This window comes from Podarcis pityusensis (genome assembly GCF_964106645.2).
Source record: "Podarcis pityusensis genome assembly, chromosome: 5".
Lineage (NCBI taxonomy): Eukaryota > Metazoa > Chordata > Lepidosauria > Squamata > Lacertidae > Podarcis > Podarcis pityusensis.
The window spans coordinates 53,513,239-53,533,602 of record NC_138032.1 but is presented as its reverse complement, the minus strand read 5'-3'; the positions used below and the strand labels follow the sequence as shown (position 1 = coordinate 53,533,602).

The window sequence follows — 20,364 nt, the reverse complement described above, 5'->3', positions numbered from 1 at the left end:
GACAAATATGTAACACTGTCCTATAGGTGTCGCTGCCCATCACACAATTTCTTCCACCAGTCATAATTACAGTATTCCAGCATTAGGCTACATCCGCCCCCTCCCTCTGCTTTGTTGGATTATTCTTTCTAGCGTTCACTCATATGAAAACCACTCTGGAGCGACCTTATGTTTCTATTGTACATTCCCTTTTGGATTATCCAGCTCAAACTGGACACATGGGAGTGTTTGCGTGACAGAATTCATACCTGTCAGAGTAGTACGGAAGAAATTCAGAGAGATTAACATCCCAAGAAAGTCACTGTTCCTGCCTCTCAACCTGATACCTTTCAGATGGTGTTTGTCTGCAACTCCCATTAATTCTGACCACTGGGCCTTACCTGCAGGGGCTAATGGGAGTTGACATCCAGCAATATCTAGAGGGCAAGCTGGGTAAGGCTGCTCTAAACTGTGTTCTACAGCCTGTCTCCCATTTGCTGTCGCAACTCACATCCATGCCATACACTCAAAGCACTCTTATGCCCCTTTAACATGGCTTCCCCCAAAGAATCTTGGGAACTGTAGAGATGTAGTTTGACATACGTTTTCACCCTGCATACTATCCAACAGACTTCTTGCATTTCCTGGTCCATGGCAATTTGTGATCCACTGAGCTAGTGGCAGAAATTAATGTTACTGCTGACAGCTTGCCTAACAATAGTTTAATGTTATAATGTTGTTACATTTCTGCAGCTAACATAACTTTCAGTACTGCAGATATTATCTCCATACGTTTCCTGGTGGTTCTTACTTACAAATCAACAAGCCAGCTAATTGCCCATCAAGTAACCATCTGCCCATAGGGTTATAGCCTGTTTGGACATGAATGATGAAAGGATGCAAACAACATGGTTGGGTTTTCCCCTAAAGTACTACTACTACTACTACTACTACTATTATTATTATTATTATTATTATTATTATTATTATTAGCTTGCTGAGCTGATGAAAATTATTTTTAAGTATTTTGCAATGATGAAACATAGAACATAGAAACCTACTTTGTCAGTTTGTTGTTTGATGCTAATAGAACACATAGAAAGTTCACTATGAGTCCAGCTCCTAGAAAACAGTTTTGTTGTAGTTTTATGGCTTTCCTAAAGACATTATTTCAATGTTTTGATTGCATTCCATGCACTGTTCTTCCGAGCTGACTCAAAGACTCTGAGCAAGTTCCCCATACACCTGGTTGTGAGTGACACAGGAAGAAAAGGGAGGCAGGAAGGAGGAGCTAGTACAGGGATAAGAAATAGATGGATAGCTCAGTTGGTTAGAGCATGGTGCTGATAATGCCAGGGTTGCTGGTTTGATCCCTATATGGGACAGCTGCATATTCCTGCACTGCAGGGAGTTGGACTAGATGACCCTCAAGGTCCCTTCCAACCCCTCCAACTCTATGGTTTCATGATTCTATGATATCCCACCTTTCTTCCAAGGTGCACAAAGCAAAGTTCACCATTCTTCCATGCCACAATTGTATCCCCAAAACAACCCTGTGAGGTAGGTTAGGCTGAGAGGCAGTGGCTGGCTCAAAGTCATTTAGTGAGCTACATAGACAAGTTGGAATTTGAACCCTGGTCTCCTAGGTCCTAGACTGACACTCTAACCACTGCACCAAGCTCGTTCAAGAGCATATGGCAGGCTCCCCATTCATCAACCCTCTTTACCTATTCTCTGGAGCAAAGAAAACGGAACTCATACACCTTTAAATATCTGTACAAAAGAGGCAGTTTCAGAAGATGCAGCCCCCATCCCCCAGCCTGGCAAGCATCTACGTCTGTCAGAATTCCCTTTCCTATAGGATTATTAAAAGGCTCAAGAGTCCGTTGATTCGGGTTACCCAGAAAAGTGCAGGCTCAATGATTTCAGGTATTTGGTGTGTCAGGCTGTCCCACCACTAACCACTTTTTATTATTAAAAGAGTAAAATATTCTTGCAAATGCCCTCACCCTTCTATGCCTATTTGCCTCGGCAGAAGAGGGTTATTCTCTTCCTATTGAAAGGCACATGTGCAAGAAAGGGGAGGCAAGAACCATGTCGAAATTCAAATCCCTCATCCTTCTAGTCATCCCTGTGCAATCAGGCTCTCCCGTATTTCTGGATGAGACATGAGGACCACTTAATCCCTTGAAAGAAAAAAGGTGATGAACCAAAAAAAATGGATGAATCACGAGCAAGTGCATATAATCCTTGAGAGAACAATAGATTTGATGGCAACTTTGCAGGCACGTTTTGAGTATAATATGAAAATGTCAGGCTGTTTTTGTCTTATTCTCTCTGCTTTGCTGTTATATCCCCCAACAGGAGAACTAGAGATGTATTTGAAAGTTGGTTTTAAATGGTAACCAAAATGAGGGAAAACATTGTTTGTCTCATTCCAAATTTGGAGTACATACAATATATATGGGGATTAGGCACTTGTAATGGGAAACATTCTTCATGAGCACAAGATGAAGTTACTGATCAGTTTATTTATTTGTCATCCATCTACTCTGAACAAAAATAATATATATGAATTTGCCGTATTCTGAGTCAGACTACTTGTCCATTTAGTGCAGTGCTATTCATTTTATGTGGCAGTGACCTTCCATGGCTCAGGCAGATAGGGTGGCCTCTCTCAGCCCTACCACCAATATTGCTTCAAATTGGCTTAAGGAACTTGACCATAGAATTATGGAAATCCTGCTCACCTTTCTGTGGGCAGCAGTTGCAGCTCCATGTGCCCACTGCCATGACAGAGGCCATAATTGCTGGCGGGAGACACATTCTTCTCCTTCTGGGCCATGGTGAGTTTGAATTTGCTTGACTGTGAAAGTGACGCATCACAGGCAGGCCAAGGCTGGCATCACGGGCAGGGCGGACCCAGGGAAGACCCACCAGGGGTTTTCATTGTCACCAGTGCCACTCTCCTGACTGTAGCTTGTGCCACTTACGAAGCTGGTCCCAGAGTTTGATGGCCCTTTTGGAACAGTGTGGACAGGCGCAGCAGGTAAGGGTCATAGCTGTCAACTTTTCCCTTTTCTTGAGAGAAATCCTATTCAGAATAAGGGAATTTCCCTTTAAAAAAAAAGGGAAACGTTGACAGCTATGGGTAAGGGTACCTGGCAAAAATGGGGAGGGGTGCCTTTCATGAGCAGAAGGGCTTCTGTAAGCAAAGCCATCAGCGGATACAAGCCTGTATTAGCACATTTGCTGTCCATTTTTATTGAGCTATTGACTTGATAAGGCAGGCAGGGTGGAGAAGGGGCAGAAATGTTACATCTCTTTCTTTCTTTGTCTCTCGCTCCCTTCCGGTGTTGATCATAAGTATTCCGTTAGTTTCAAAAAGTTTCAACTTTGAAATGACCCCATCTTTCACCATATACTGGAACTAACATTATTCAATAAGTTCTGTTCTAGACATCAATCATTCTTTCTTTGTTTCTGGTTTTTCTTGTACACAAGTGCTACCTGCTTTCTGTCGGATATGGAATATTGCACCACAGTTTCATTTATATCAGATGCAAAACATGATAAATGTGACATTTCTATTATCTTACAAGGTCTGGGGGGCTTTTTTTGCAACTTATCACTGGGAAAATGCAATTAAATTCAGCTTCAGCCAAATCACCATGTCAAAAACATAACTGATTGGATTTAAAATGGCAAATGCAATTATTTGTGAGGTAGGTGTTTGGAAAATAGTTTGATCAATCTGAAGCTAGGTTTTAAAAGTTGAATCGAAGTTACTCATAATTTCTGGGAGTAAATTTGAAGTAACACACTGCAGTTTTATACAGCAGGCTTACTCGGATGTAAGCCCATGGTGTTCCTGGGAGTTTACTCTCTCATTGGCGTTTAGGATTGCAGCAATAGGAGGAAGCCCCACTGAACACAGAGGTATTTAGTTCCAAGTAAACACGCACATAGGATTGCACTCTACGTGTGTAAATTATTTCTATATTAGGATTTGAACTGTATGCTGTTATACTAAAACTTTCTGACCATAAGAGCTGTTCAATAGAGCTGTTCAACCTTCCTTGGAGGTTTTTAAGCAGAGGTTGGATGGTCATCTGTCATGTATGATCTAGTTGATATTCCTGCATTGCAGGGAGTTGGATTAGCTTATCCTTGTGTTCCTTTCCAACTATACAATTCTATGATTATGATGTGTGCCTTCCAAGTCTCCTTTGTTACTCCTTCCCACCCCACCCCACCCCACACACCTTTTCATTTGGAAAGCAAATTAACCATTATTTTGCTTAGATTAAATAATATTGGAATCACCTTTTTTTTTTTTTTTTTAAATAGGCATCATGGTTAAGCCTCAACCACAATTGTAGATGGTGACATATATATGAATGTGTCTAACTGAACCTGCACTGATCCTTCTCTTGGTGGTTGCTTATGCTAAATCCGAAAAGTCATGTAGCTACTTAGTCAAAATATTCAGTAGAAATGAGGCAGAAATTCATTTCCATTACAATTCATTTTCCATTTGCAAACCTACCTAATTCATACTCTCTGAAACAAAATGCAAACCAAAGCCATCTTTTGAAATTCATATTTCTCTGAATTTTGCAGTGCAGTTCTTTAGCCAAGTAAAGTACCCAGAATTCAAATACTAAAGTGTGTGTATAAATGCATATATTGCAGAAAATAACATACAAGAATGCATTATATCAAGGGAAATTGCTTTGCAAAAATGTCTATATTTACCCCCAAAAAATCACACATATTAGGAAGTGCTAAAATGCTGAAGAAAGAAACCCTAACTGATGTGGAAATTTGCAGAACAGAACTGGAAAACTGCAGCATGAAAGGAACATTAGAAAACAGGAAAGGAGCACTAGCATTACAATCAGGAAAGCAAACAAAATATTCCCCGTGTCTGAATGGACCCTATAGTCTGTCAGTGCTACACCAATGCAATGGGAGGGCAGTTTTACACTGTAGTCTGAAAACAGTGGCTCTTTAGTCAGATTGCATTAATAACATTTGATGAGTGACTTCAGTATGTTCATTTTTTAGGTTGCCATATGATTCTATTTTGCTTTTAATCTAATTTTAAGCTGTATTTTAATCAAGCGTTTGATTTAATGTCTTAGTGTATTATATATTTTGATGTTAGCCGTCCTGAGCCCAGCCTCAACAGGAAGGGCAGGATATAAATTATTATTATTATTATTATTATTAATTTCCATTCCTAACTTTCCATTCCTTCTTTCATTCCTACTATGGAGGGTGGGGGGAAGCACTCCCTTATTACAACAATAATAGATCTTTTGTATTCCCTTTCAACAAGCCATTTACCTCCCATCTTTTTCACTAACCCAAATAAGGCTGTTATTAATTATGTTCCTTTACAAAAAATAATAATAGAACATGGTATTTGCTTTTTAAATGAGAGGTTAAAAATACTGTTACACACCACTCCAATCTCTGAGCAGACTCTAGGTATTCCAGTACTTGCCCATGGCTTGGTTTGCTTCAAATAAAGGTGAGGGGAGACTGTGATGACATTAGGATATACGGTTTCATTTGCACATATATACAACCTAAGCACAGGATAGACGGGCTCACAGCAGTAACACTCCAACAGATCTTGCTTCCCCCTTAGGTTTCCAGGGGAGCTCATAGTCCAGCACAGAGCAGAACATGTCTCTCTGTCTGCAACCTCTCACATTTCATATCCAGCTTCCAGATTCCGCCCCCCCCCCCACAACTTTGACTATGGTTCTCCTACACAGCAGCTAAGTAAAAGGTAACGGTAAATGACCGCTGGACTGTTAAGTCCTTTCAAAGGTGACTATGGGGTGTGGCGTTCATTTCGCTTTCAGGCCCAGGGAGCCAGTGTTTGTCCACAGACAGCTTTCCGGGTCAGGTGGCCAGCATGACTACACCACTGCTAGTGCAACAGAACACCGTCACGGAAACCAGAGCACACGGAAACACTGTTTACCTTCCCACTGCAGCAGTACCTATTTATCTACTTGCACTGGCATGCTTTCGAACTGCTAGGTTGACAGTAGCTGGGACAGAGCAGCAGGAGCTCACCCCGTCGCGGGGATTCGAACTGCCGACCTTCCGATCAGCAAGCCCAGGAGGACCGGTGGTTTAGACCACAGTGCCACCCATGTCCTCCACATAGCAGCTACGGGTGGGGGAAAGGCCCACTCCTTTTTTCTATGGCATAGAGCTGCTTCTTTTGTTATGCTAAATCATGGTGCTTAACCAGCCAGCCAAAGCCAAAAGAACTAGTTTGGCAAGGTTGCTCTTATACTGGATCGCAAGCTCTGGAAATGGGACTCAGGTTTCTATCCAGATTGACCCATCGCCCCCCCCCCCACAAAAAACCCTCATAAAAACACAAACAACAAATACACAAACATATTCCAATGTAACAAACTTGCTGATAACAATCTTGAGTATAGCATGCCTGAGGAATAACTATATGATGCATAGCTTGTACATGTCATATATATCAGGCAGGGAGGGGGAATATACTGGGTGCTATCCAACATTGGTCATAGTGTGGACCCATTGAAAGTGCATTGAGGATGACTTAGCTGGATATAACTCACAGAGTCTATGAACCGTCCTTCTGTAATGGTGGAATATTAGGAATTCTGTCCACTTCTGTGTGACTGACCTTGTTGTCCTGCTGGAACTCCTCTTATGAAGCAACCTGCTTCTACTTCTTTTAGTACTGTTGTCCCTATCAGCTGAATGCCAAGCAGGCTTCAAAGATCTTGGGTCGATTCAGATACGTAATTCTGAGGGGAAATGCTCATGTAATGACTTTACTACCGCAGTTTCCCACAGGGAGACATTCATCTCCGACTAGGCTCACTGGCACACTAACGTCAGTGATTTTCACATAAAAGAGTAAAATCATGAGGCCTTTTAGATGTAGCCTCAGAAATAAACTGCTGAACCGGCTATTTCTTTGGGCCAATTTTTTGTTTAAAAATTAAAAGGAAACACAGAGCAGCTCTGCTGTATGAGTGACAGAAGAGATTAGAAGGGGGGAAAGTTGCAAGAGAAGAGCATCGTGCCTGGGTCATCCTACTGATGACATCCCTTCACAACCCTTACAAAAATAACCCTGTTAAGAGGCTGCTGTAAACTCTCCCTAATGCGTGTTTGCCGCCTTTGAAGCAATGCACAGCTCATCAGCGAGAGCTCATCTGTGCAATTCCATCTCAACTCATCATATACAGCCTGCTCTGCTGCAGTCATTTAAAGCAGAATAGCATACTAACGACTTAGAGAGAACACGCATTTCTTACACCAGCTCCTATAAATTTGGAAAGGGAAGCAACACTGCTGAATAGAAATCTGTGTGTTTAACAACAATGGTTGAACTTCGTAACTCAAAGGTCTCTAATCTCTCTTAAAAGGAAGTTACTGTAAACGCTACAATGCCTGCTATGGAGTCATATTTACATTTGAAGAGCTCAGTGTTCATGGAGGGCCTTAGATACAATCACATGAGTCAAGGAAGGAGGGGGACTAATTTCAGTCCACACGGAGTTATTTTATTGTCAGGCTGAATTAACACACTTCACTCCATATGAACATTGGATAACATCCCAAGGTACTAATAGCTCAGAGGCATAAGTTGTGCTGTGCAGCAGACACAATGCATGGTAGATTTTTTATTTAATTTATTTATTTCTATACTGCCCTATACCCGAAGGTCTCAGGGTATAAAGGTTGCCCCCTGTGCGCTGCCTGCTCACCTGACTCCAGCCACAAATATTGAACTCCACAAGCATAGGTTGCAATCACATGTCCATTTTATGGCTTTGTAGTGGAACCAGAGGCATAAACCTGCTGGGCTGGGGTGAAGATGGAAAATGCAGAAAGTCCTAAGTACACTATATTAAACGTGCACTTAATGTAGAAATGAGGGAAATGTGTGTATTCTAAGATCATTTGCAGCTGTTTGCCAAGTGTAGCCTCAGTCACAAACCTGGATTTCCTTGTAGTGTGGGGAACAGCACTTAAAAGTAAGCTAATTGAGGGCTTCCATGAGAATAGGAGTTAAAAGAACGTTAAAGGTTTGGTTGAGTGTAATATATCTGCCTATGTAAATACACTCTGGAATCATCTACAATAAATCTTGTATGGCCCAGATAGGATAGGTGGGAGAAATTTCAGGGGGCTAGGCAGGGATGGAGAACCTGTGGCCTTCCAGTTGCTGTAGGAGTTCAGTTTTCAACAGTCCCAGCCAGCAGAGCCAATGGTCAGGAATGATGGGAGCTGGAGCTGGAGCCTGACAAATGGAAGGCTCTGGGCTCCCTTAAACTAGGGGTTTATCAGACTTCAGTGCAGATATATTGTGGCAGCAGCCACTGGCACTGCTCTACATGTTTTCAAACATCTGGTGAGAATCTAAATGCATAAAACTATATACACCTAGAGCTCTCCCCACATTCTAACGCTTTCAGGGGACGGATGGACAGGGTTCCAAATTGTGCAGATGGTGCCCTAAATTATGGAAATGGCTACCTTGACAACTTACAATGCAAAGTCACAAGTACAATAAAATGCATTTAAAAACATAAAATCATAATGTGGCTAGAGTATCAAGGTCCTCTAAAAAAAACACAGTGTTAGACTCTCACAGAAATAAAACAATTTTAAAAGGCTGAGTGGGGGATGTTTTCCTTTAGTGTCAAAACAATATCTGCATAGATGACAGTCAAACTTTTGGAAGGAGAGGACAATGGAGGTAGAACAGTGTACATAGTATTATTCCCGCGCAACCATGACATGAATTTACAGAGGGAGTCTTTGCTTAAAAAAACCAGCACCCTGATAGACAGCCAAATACAGTGAACAGTGGAAGTAGCTTAGTGTGAATCTACACTCTTCTTTAGCACTTCTGTAAGGTGACCAATAAGGGACACGGGTGGTGCTAGGACTTGCCGATCAGAAGGTCGGCGGTTCGAATCCCCGCAACGGGGTGAGTTCCCGTTGCTCGGTCCCTGCTCCTGCCAACCTAGCAGTTCAAAAGCACGTCAAAGTGCAAGTAGATAAAGAGGTACTGCTCTGGCGGGAAGATAAACGGCGTTTCCATGCGCTGCTCTGGTTCGCCAGAAGCGGCTTAGTCATGCTGGCCACATGACCCGGAAGCTGTACACCGGCTCCCTCGGCCAATAAAGCGAGATGAGCGCCGCAACCCCAGAGTTGGCCACGACTGGACCTAATGGTCAGGGGTCCCTTGACCTTTACTTTTTAACGTGACCAATATCAAGGACAAAGAGAGAAAATGCAGTAACTTCAAAGCGTTACCAGAAAAAAAAGGCTGCAGGGGTCCAGTTCTGCATCAAATGATTCCCCCCCCCCCTTTTCTTTTTACAGTGTCTTGCTTTTCAGTTCTGTTTTCTCCTGAGGAAAACCAATGTCCTTGGAAAGCAAGCAGCCTTTATATTCTTTTAAGACTGCACTTGCAAACAATTTCAAGTGTGTTATTTTAATCTGGGAAGTGAGCCAAAAAGCAAAGTTTTATTATTATTGCTAAATTGCATATAAATAACTGTCTTCATTAGCTTTAATATGAACACTGTGGCTGCTATCATTATACCCTCATTTAAGTTTGCTGTTGTTCCCCCAGCTTCTGAAAATTTACATTGGAGAGCAAGCAAAAAGTCACTGCAGGTGTAAGGGAGGTCAGGATCCCTCTCTGTTTTCCATTATCGTTCACCAGCCTCTGCACAAAATTGCAATAATTTGCCTACTCCGTCAAGCAAAAAATTTACCCCAAAAAACTATTAAGAGCCTAACCTTCATTCACACATACCATTTTCTATGTGTAGGAATCTTGCCTTCATGGGAAAGTATCCCATAATGTGATCCCTCAGCTGCAGTCTTATATGAAAGTCCGGAAACAGGCTTATCTAACAGCTACTGTTTGTAAACAAAGGTCTAGAGATGCCATTGAAACTCAGTGGTTTGTAGATTGAATCTATTTGTCGTGAACTGAGCCCAGCTCACTAACAAACTTTTAATATTTTTTGTGATTTAAAATGAGATTGGTTACGAGTTAAGAACATAAAAACTTAAAAAACAGTCTGTTGGATCAGGCCAGTTTCAATTTACTGTGCATGTATGTTCTGCATCAAAGCATCTTTGTGCAAGCTCAGGTAGATTCCTGTAACCTTTCACTGTAAATGTGAAATCTGCAATGCATGTTTGTGGATCACAGCAAACATGACCAATGGCCAGGGATGATGGGAAGTGTAGTTCAATAGCATGTGGAGGGCCAAAGCTTCCCCTCCCCCTCCATTTTTGTGACTTCTTTGCCCAACCAAGTTTGAACCTGAAATCCTTCAACAATCTCATCTTTAGAAGAAGGGAGAAGGGAGCTGTGGCCCTCCAGGTATTGCTGAACAACAACTCGCATCATCCCTAACCACTGGGCATGGCCGAGTGCGATGGGAAATACCATCCAGCAACATTTGGCACATCACAGTTTCCCAACCACATTTTAAGAGGAACTGCATAAATCCTGTTAATTATATCCATTCAGCTCACACGACAGTCGCTCCCTCTGGCTCCAGTGGCGTTATGCCAAACTGACTGGAAACATACATGACACAAGGAAACAGACGATCATAAAAAGAAACATAGCTACGCATGACGCCCTGACCACATCATGACATAATACCTGCTATGACACATTCCTAAGATGTATTTTGTTGATGCACGGCCATAAAAAATTCATATACAAGGTCAGGGGGTGGGGAGGACAACTTGCATCCCAGCTTGCAATACAGTGGTACCTCGGGTTAAGAACTTAATTCGTTCTGGAGGTCCGTTCTTAACCTGAAACTGTTCTTAACCTGAAGCACCACTTTAGCTAATGGGGCCTCCTGCTGCTGCCGTGCCACCAGAGCACGATTTCTGTTCTCATCCTGAAGCAAAGTTCTTAACCCGAGGTACTATTTCTGGGTTGGCCGAGTCTGTAACCTGAAGCGTATGTAACCCGAGGTACCGCTGTATGTGGTTAAGAATCTTGCAGGCTCATGCACACCTAGGATAACCCTAGCTGCAAAGATAATAAAAAATAACTATCTGGAATCAGACCAAAAGATCCACCAGATCCAGCATCCCATTTTATTTATTTGTCTCATCATATACAGCCCATCTTCAGATCCCAGAATGTCCCACTTTTCCTTAGAATGTCCCTATTTTCATTGGAAAAATGTTGGAGGGTATGGAGTTATCTGACACCCCCCCCCCCAAAAAAAGCCGTCTGAAGGCAATCCTGCATAGGGAAGGTTTTGTTTAATGTTGAATTATGTTTTCATATATGTTGGAAGCTGCCCAAAGCGGCTGGGGCAACCCAGTAAGATGTGTGGGGTATAAATAGTAAAACTATCATTATGGAATGGGATGTCCCTATTTTCATCAGAGAAATGTTGGAGGGTATGCACCTTAATAGGATGCAAGCCTCATAGAGTAATTTGCAAGACGATAAATTAACAATGGAAGATCAGCTGAAACATGGAGCCAGCATGAAAACATCAATAAAAAGCTGAGCAGAATAAAGCCATTAAAAAAAAACTCCACCTAAAAGCCATCACTCCTCAGCAGCTGGTTCTTCACTTTAAACTTGCAGGTTACATACAGGTTTCATGACCAGTAGCCACTAGTAGTCTTTTCCTCTATGAATGTCCGAATGTGCATTTCCCTTCCTCCTTCATAATTCCTTTTACTTTCGCATCAAACCTTTTAATTATGAGGGCAGGGACTATTGATCTTTTTAAACCACTCTGGAAGTTTTTTCAGCTGAAGATCAAAGCAAAAATGCTTTAAAGTGTGGTGGGGGATGGGACCCAATAGACTAATACTGCATTGCTTTATATTGTTATGCCCTGGCAGTCCATACAATAAATGATAAAATCTGGTGGGCGGGTGAATTATCAAAGCTTTATAGTGCATCGGTGTAACTTCCAAACAGTCCCTTCTCATTTGAAATGTTTTTTTCTCATAAATAATCAAGAGTATATATTTTCATTCTCTGCAAAGACTTGCTCCACTCTCCTCCACTCCTAACCTTTTTCATTCCTCCCTTTAATAACATGCAAATTTGGTTACATAGCCTTCAAGACGGGAATGCCGACCAGCCATTTTCTGTTGCCACATATCGTTTTGCCACGCATTTTCAACAACACTCAGCTCTGGTTGTGAATATGCTTAATAGTGTTTTGAGACAGAGGAAATCCATCTGCTGCAAGATACATTAATGGAAGACTTTTTAAACATTTAGTAGCAATATATCCTCTAAGGACCGGATTCGGCATTGACTGGTGCTCATGTCCTTCAACTAATTTCAAGAGGGTCAGGATTTGGTGTCTGCAGGGGCTATAAGTAGCTTTGCATAGTTTAAAGTATTTACTTGGGGAAAGCGATTATGAAAATAAGGTGAACACACAAAAATGGGAATGTTGAGCATTGTAATTAAATCACAGGATTTAATTGGTATTAGTTGGCAGAGTAGTTTTTTGTTTAATTCGCGCTCTGAACTGGAAAGGAGCCTGGTTTTCACACAGACACAAAGTATAATCACTGGGTTATTTGCTCTTAGTTACTGTCCAATAAATCTGCCAGGGCATCTGAGAACACTCTTCCTTTTTTTTTAGAAGTCATATCTGCCAAGCAGAAAATTCAATTTCAACACTTAAACTAACTTAATGCAAATCAGACATTTGAGCATAAATGGATGAGATTTACATAATATAATTTTACATGGGTAATATTAGTGAATAGAAAAGGAGGAAAGAGTAATGGACAGCATTAGGTCCAGGAGGACCTAATGGACTTGAAAGACAAGGAACTGAGCTTCCCTGGAGGATGTGTTACCTACTTTCGTTTTTCTTATACCGGCTCTAATTTTTGCCTATGGAAGCTACATGTTATGAGGTCAACCAGAACTCTGCAAAGAACTATTTGACTCCCAAGAGTTCTGTGCCCTTGTTCATATTTTAATGAGTTATCAGGTGTGATAAGCTTCATGAACTGAACCCTGATCCATGTCAGTATATTATAAAATGTTCCCATTGCTATAATGGGAGTCAAAGCCGTCACGTAAGAATGTTCAATGGCATCTGTTTGGATGTGATGTAGCCCTCCATGATCACTCCTAAAATCTAACTGGGTGCATTTCTAATTCTGCAAGTGCCCTGTCTCTATTTTCTGATTAGGTATAACCAAATTAGTAAGTTAATTATTATGGAATGGTATAAAGTCTGCACACTCAAGGATCTAGACAATTAGGGTGATGTATTCACATCTTTTGAAGACACCACAAGAGTCATCGGTCAGTTCCATTCTCCATACTATGCACATTCAGTGGAGTTGGGGGACCATGGACACCCCTTCTACACAACCAGGCTCTGAATACTCTAAGCAAGTTTAAACAGTTGCAGCTGCCAGTGGTTTGAAATCACTCTACTATATTTTTTTGGCAATCACTCCACTAGGCTTCTCAAGGTACAGAGCTCACCATATGCTACACTGCATTTTATAATTTATATCGTTAACATTACGTAAGCTGCCATGGAATCTCTGGACATTAACAAAAATCCTTGAAGTAAAATTGTGTGGGCTGTTTTGCAGTGGTTTGCGGGAGGGGGAAGTGGTTTGATAAAAATGACTTGGCATGTGAAAATAGCTCCCACGTGGAGTCAGCTGCCGTGTCGTCATGTACACAAGTCTAACTTAACACATGGAGCAACGCCTAGATTCCTGATTTTTGCAACATTCAGTTGTAGGGATTTCTAGGTGCACTGAAATTCATTCACTACACGAGGAGAAGTCACTTCTTCAGGGCTGCTGGTTTTGCAAAATCAAACAGTGACACAGCGTAAATATATGTTCAGTGGCCATGTGGCTGCAGACCATTACATGTGCATTCATTCATGTTAGACCGGCTTCTAGAATCACTTTAAAATGGAGAAGAGAGAATCACACTCAGTCTGCAAGCAACTGTCACCTTAGATAGATGCTTGTTTTGTTGCTACAACCTGCATTGAGTTGGCCCAAGCTGTGGAACAATGCCACAAAAACTGATCATTTTTAAGCACTACCTGTGTGCCTCTTAGGTCACAAGACTCTCAGATGTGTGTGTATTTATAAAAGTAATACCAAACTCAACCTTCATTTATGCTGCTAGGGAGGAGGATAAAGAACTGAAATTTGTTTCCTTAGAATAGCCGTGTTAAGAACTGGCCATTTTGCCTATGAGACTGAACAAGTGAGGCACTCAGGGATGCGCATTTAAACAACTTGTTCGCATAAAGAGCTAGTTATAGTTCAGAGATGGGAGACTTATTTTATACCCTTTCCACTTGTAATATTTTTAGTGTAAAGTATGAGAAAGTCATTTAACATTGTTCTTGCAGGATGTTTCATACTATTTGGTCAACTTTTCTTTTTTGCTAAAGACTGCCGAATATTACATTTTCTTTTGCATTTAGGCTGCAATCATAGCACCACTTACCTAGGAGTTAGCCCCACTGAATTAATAATAAACTTAAATATTAATAATAATATTAAAATTTGTATACCACACCTCCTGTACCTGAATGGGCCAGGGTGGCAGCAGGGGCAGGGCTGCACGGGGGCACTGGCAGAGCCAGTCTGATTTTCCTGGCCTACCATGCCTTGCCTTGACCACATATAATCCTTGTAAGTAACAGCGGTGGCATTACTGAGAGGGCAGTTCCGCAATACCATCCTATGATGCCGGCCACTCCTGTTCAAGAGCTACAACCCGAGGCAGACTTGAAACATTCAAGAAGATGCACTTTTTATGCTCACTAGTCATCGTGATGTGAATGAGAAGAGTACTGCAAGAAGAAAGTAAGACAACAATTACCGTAACTGAATTTAGACCTGCCACATACAAACACATTGGAGGCCACTGCACTTTCTCATAAGAGATCCAATATTAAAAGACTAAACAGAGGGGGAAAGTGATGTTTTATGCTGAAGTGGAATCATACTGGGAATGCAGAGGCTAAAATGACAGTATAATATAAAGATAAAGTTGTAACACATGCTCCAGGCATAAATCATAGTGACGGGTGTATATAATGTACAACAGTAATTGTAGAGAATTTCTGTGTTTGTATTTATAGCACAATTGGGAGGGGCGGGAACTATACAGAAACTTTATTTTGACAATATGCTTTTTATTTTTATTTTTTATTACGTTTCTATACCACCATTCATCTGTTTTACAATATAAAAACGCAGAAGTTCATACTATGGTAACAACAACAATTACTCCTACACCCACCCCAGTGTAAAGGACCATACATTGTTTAATTAGCCAAAATCCTAGGAGAATGGGAATGTTTTTGCCTGGAGCCTAAAGATATGTAGCAAAGGCACCAGGCAAGCATTCCACAAATGGGGAGACACTATAGAAAAGGCCCATTCTCATGATACCCGCTTCCAGACCTCTTGTAGCGAGGGAGACTGAAGAAGGGCCTCAGATGATGACCACAGAGTCCTAATCAGTTCATATGGAGAGAGGTATTGTGGTTCTGAGCCGTTTGAAGCTTTGTAACTCAAAACAAGCATGATGAATTAGACCTGGAAACTGACTGGCAGCCAGTTCAGTTTGGTCAGAATCGGTGTTATATGCTCAGACCATCTGGTCCCAGTGAGCAACCTGGCCTCTGAATTCTGAATTCTGGCCTCCAAACTTTTCTGGATTAAGCTTCATTTTGTTGGCTCTCATCCAGTCCATTGCCAAAGCAAGACAATGGCGCAGCACATCCACTGCCTCACCTGCAGATGTAAAAGAGAAGTTGAGCTGTGTGCCATTAGCATATTGGTGACAACGTCCTCCAAAATCTGGATGAACCCACTCAGAAGTTTCATGTAGGTGTCAAACAGCATGGGGGATAATATTGAACCCTGAGGAACCCCACACAGGGCCAGAAGCATCGCTCTCTGGAAACTAAGTAGGACTGGAACCACTGCAACGCAGTGTCGCGCACCCCCAACTTGGATAACCACTCCAGAAGGATACCAGTTGAGAGGTCAAGGCCAACTAAGAGGGACACATTTCTCCTGTCCCTCTCCAGACAGAAGTTATCATACAGGGTGACCCAAGCAGTTTCTGTGCCAAAACTGGGCCTAAAACCCCGATTGAAATGGATCTAGAAAAACAATTTCTTTCAAGAGCACCTGGAACTGGCCTACAACCATCAGTCAGGAAGGGAGACTGGCAACTGGCCAACAGTTACTTAGATTTTCCTAATCCAATGAGAGTTTCTTGAGGAGTGGTTTTACCACTGCTTCCTTCAAACAGGCAGAGACCATCCCCTCCTGCAAGGAGGCATTAATCACTTTTCTGGCCCAGCCAGTTTCCCCCTCCCCGCTAGTTTTTATCAACCAAGAAGTGCAATTGTCCAGAGTGCAGGTGGTCACCTGACTGATCCAAGCCATGTCCACATCCTCAAGCTATAAAAAGAAAGATAATGACATGAAATGTCCTTGAGTCCGTTTATTATACTGGCCTTCCAGTTGCTTTATGTATCAGCTGAAAAGTGATTTGTTGAGCATACCAGACACCTGGAGTACCAAATCCTTCTAAAGGAGGTCACTACACAGTAAACAACATGCTATGATTTTTATAAACTATTGGAATTGTTTCAAATGGGCTTAGGCTTAGACATTTTGCAAGTCAATTTTTAAGGAAGATGGAAAGCAAGCTGTGTTAACATATTTTGTGAAAAATTAGATATAAACAATGAGGATCGCTCTCACCAGACACTCCCCTTCTCTTCGACAGACAAAACCTCCTAGGGCATAGAGAAAACAAAATCAGATAATGGAAACTTGGCATATCTGAGCAACACTAAATATACTTGAAAGGTGCATAAAATTATATCTAATTCTACACATTCTGTGACCTGCTGTTTCATTACAGGTTTGAAATATCAAGTCACCATATTTTGCTTGATTATAAATGGCATTCTCAGATTGTCAAGGCCAGAGGCAGCTGGGCATCAGCACATCAGTACAATCTGTCACAGACTGATGAAAAGCAACTAGATATCATCTGCTTTCCGAAAATGTTGAAACAAGAAATATATGTGCAATGTCAACCTTTCTGGGAGGAAGAAAAATCAGATCTAAACTAAGAATCATATACAACTGTCTCTGGGAAGCCATCTGCTAAAATTTTAATTTGTTCTATAAATTTTATAGATATTAATACAAGGGATGGTAAAAATTATGCTGTCTAGAAGTCTAGACAGAAGCTGTCTTCTCAAAGAAAAGGCACTACTAGTATCCTGAAAGGCTGTTCTGTATGAATTGCAAGTTCACACTGTGCTTGTGGCAGAACACCGCATGCTAATTTGCATGCCCAAATACAGTTATCAAGTTTTTATTTAAAAATGCAGTTATACATGAGCACCGAAATGCTACTTCTTTTATTGTGCATATGGGACTGGATCCCAAGATAAGTTAAATAAATTCATGGAAGGAAATTTTCATGCCCTCTCCTCTCCCTGAAGCCCCTATGTCCCATCCACATTACAGGATGGCAAGGTGCACTCACCCTTGGGGGATTTTCATGGGTCCCAGGTGACTTGGGCAAGGGTAGTTCAGGAGAGCTTCCTTCCATGTAAGTTAGCACATTTTAGGATCCAAACCTTGAGTAAAAATCATGGCATCAGAATTGAAACCAGTCTATGTGTAATCCCCTTTACCTGCAATGTTCACCTGTAAATGACATTCCATAAGGCTTTTCTTAAACATCTTGTGACAGAGGCCTGATTATAAACCTACTTTCTTGCCCATATAGTCCAGAATGCTGTTCTCACAATAGCCCATTAGATACCTCCATTAAACATGCAAGCAGGAATTGAATGCAAATGTGTTCTTCCCTCTGTTGATTCCCAGCAACTGATATTCAGAGGCACATTGCCTCTAACAGTGGAAACAGAACATGAATAATAGTCACCAGTAGCATCCATGAATTCATATAATTGCCTTATGCTTATATAGCCCATACTTCTGTGCATCGAAAGCCCTGTATAGGAGGCTTCCAGACATAAGCAAGTGTATTTATACAGCAAGTCTTCAATGACAATTGCTATCCAAAAAGTGAGCTATTTTAAGAAATTCCATTGCACTTAATACACCCACAGGTGTTTATTCCAACTCTATTGCCTTGTAGCACTGATTACAAATTGAAGATGAAATGTTCATACTGGTGAAAGATATTTGTTAGACTGCACAGAGCCATATAAGAAAGAAAATGCTAGTTTAAAAAACTTTTTCAAGGCAATTTCTACTTTTTCAACTGCTGATCCTTCCTGATTATTAAAATAAGTTGATATCCAGCTGAATGATTTGCCTACACAGAGTAAAAAAAAATGAGCTCGACAAAACTGCAAGAGGGTTTTATCAAAACCTGCAAAATCTATTTAAGAAAATGCTTCTGTGCCAAATAAGAAATGAGCACTGCAGTTTCCAGTTGGTTTCCTTTCTGTCTGACTATTCTTATCGATTTCATTGGGGAAGCTATATGGTCATATGTATTTACTACATTAAAAACCACAGGTTTCAGAAACACCAATACAGATCTTGTGTTTAGCAAAACCACAGGTTTCAAATTGATGGCTCAATATTTTGTCACTTTTATAATGGCTCTTAAACAGCACTGCTCTATCAGAGAAACAGGATGTCAGAGAGGTGCTGTGTTGTTATCGACGCACCACCTACAAGTGCACTCTTCCAAACATAAGCTACTCTGTCCAGTTTGTTTCATTGATCTGGGAGAGTTGTGTAGGTCTTGATGTTAGGGTTGCCATATTAAGGCTTTCATGCCTTTAGTAGCTGTACAGAACAAGAAGATTTGAACAGATTCTTTAAAACTGGGCTTCAATAGAGCAAATAATTTAATTAGACAGCGCCTATATGATATTGAGGGATGCAGGTGGCGCTGTGGGTAAAACCTCAGCGCCTAGGACTTGCCGATCGCATGGTCGGCGGTTTGAATCCCCGCGGCTGGGCGCGCTCCCGTCGTTCGGTCCCAGCGCCTGCCAACCTAGCAGTTTGAAAGCACCCCCGGGTGAAAGTAGATAAATAGGGACCGCTTACTAGCGGGAAGGTAAACAGCGTTTCCGTGTGCTGCGCTGGCTTGCCAGATGCAGCTTGTCACGCTGGCCACGTGACCCGGAAGTGTCAGCGGACAGCGCTGGCTCCCGGCCTCTAGAGTGAGATGAGCGCACAACCCTAGAGTCTGTCAAGACTGGCCCGTACGGGCAGGGGTACCTTTACCTTTACCTTTACCTATATGATATTGAGTGACAGAATAATTTGGCCACAATAAGGAACTTGTTTGTCCACGGTATGATAATTTTCCACCTAGTCATTTTGAAACTCTGGCACCCTATTTGCAAAATTTAACAATTCCAAAATACAGACGCACTTTCACTTCCACAAGATTGAATATACTGGCTTTGGCTGTACTTGAGGGTTGATTTCAAAAAAATTCTCCTGGAAAAATGGCTATGTTCATGTGGAGATGGCAGTATTGAGTCAGTGGCGCACTCTTTATAAAGATTTGAGGAGTGAGGTTATTACCCCTCTACTATTGTCCATGACAGGTTGCTCACTGCATGTTCAGTGAGTGGCTGACACCAGTCCCACAAGTCAATCAGATTTGTTGAGTTCCACTGAATCTCAATAATATGTGTCAAACTCACCCAGCACTTTCTCCCCAATTGCTGGTACAAAGAGGGGATGGTGCCATAATTTGGTTATAGGTGGCACCAGCCAGCTAGATGACCATAAGCTTCAGGCAGCTAGGGGGAGTAGCTGGGGATGGGGACAAGAATTGGTCGTGCCTCCTCTCCCATTGCTCTTAATGGAAACCCCAATGGACCATCTCAGAGAAAAACCTCAATGCAGAGGGAGAAAGGCAGGGCATAGTAGTCTCTTGTTGTGGCACAAGGACAACTTGCTCTTTGCCTGAAAGAGCAAGGAGCTGGTGCTGTGTAGGCTTTAGGAGCAAGCAGTTATGCAGTATGCGCTACTCCCAACACACACACTTGTGGGTGGAGGCAGGGAGAGAGAATGTGTGACTCACAGGTCACACAGATAGAATACAGCAAACTGCATAGAAAATCATGTGGAAAGGAATACTGTCCAACCTTCTTCTGAAATATTACGAGTTACTTACCCAGGGTCACCTCTGTGGTGCATGCCCTTAGCATACAAAAGCACAGGGGGAGAGAAGCAAGTTCTTTCATTGGTCCTTCTATCCAAAAGTCAACTTTAAAAGGCAACTAGAAAAGAAAC

General features: G+C 41.7%; 1 long non-coding RNA gene across 1 annotated transcript; it reads right to left on the bottom strand.

Annotated features, from left to right (window-relative positions):
• Window positions 1-15,262: 15,262 nt before the first annotated feature.
• On the bottom strand, window positions 15,263-20,364 carry LOC308478098. The gene is made up of 3 exons (XR_013986869.1): window positions 20,246-20,364; window positions 16,816-16,850; window positions 15,263-15,831 (listed from the first exon to the last, which is right to left on the bottom strand). It is a non-coding gene; the product is annotated as an uncharacterized lncRNA (long non-coding RNA).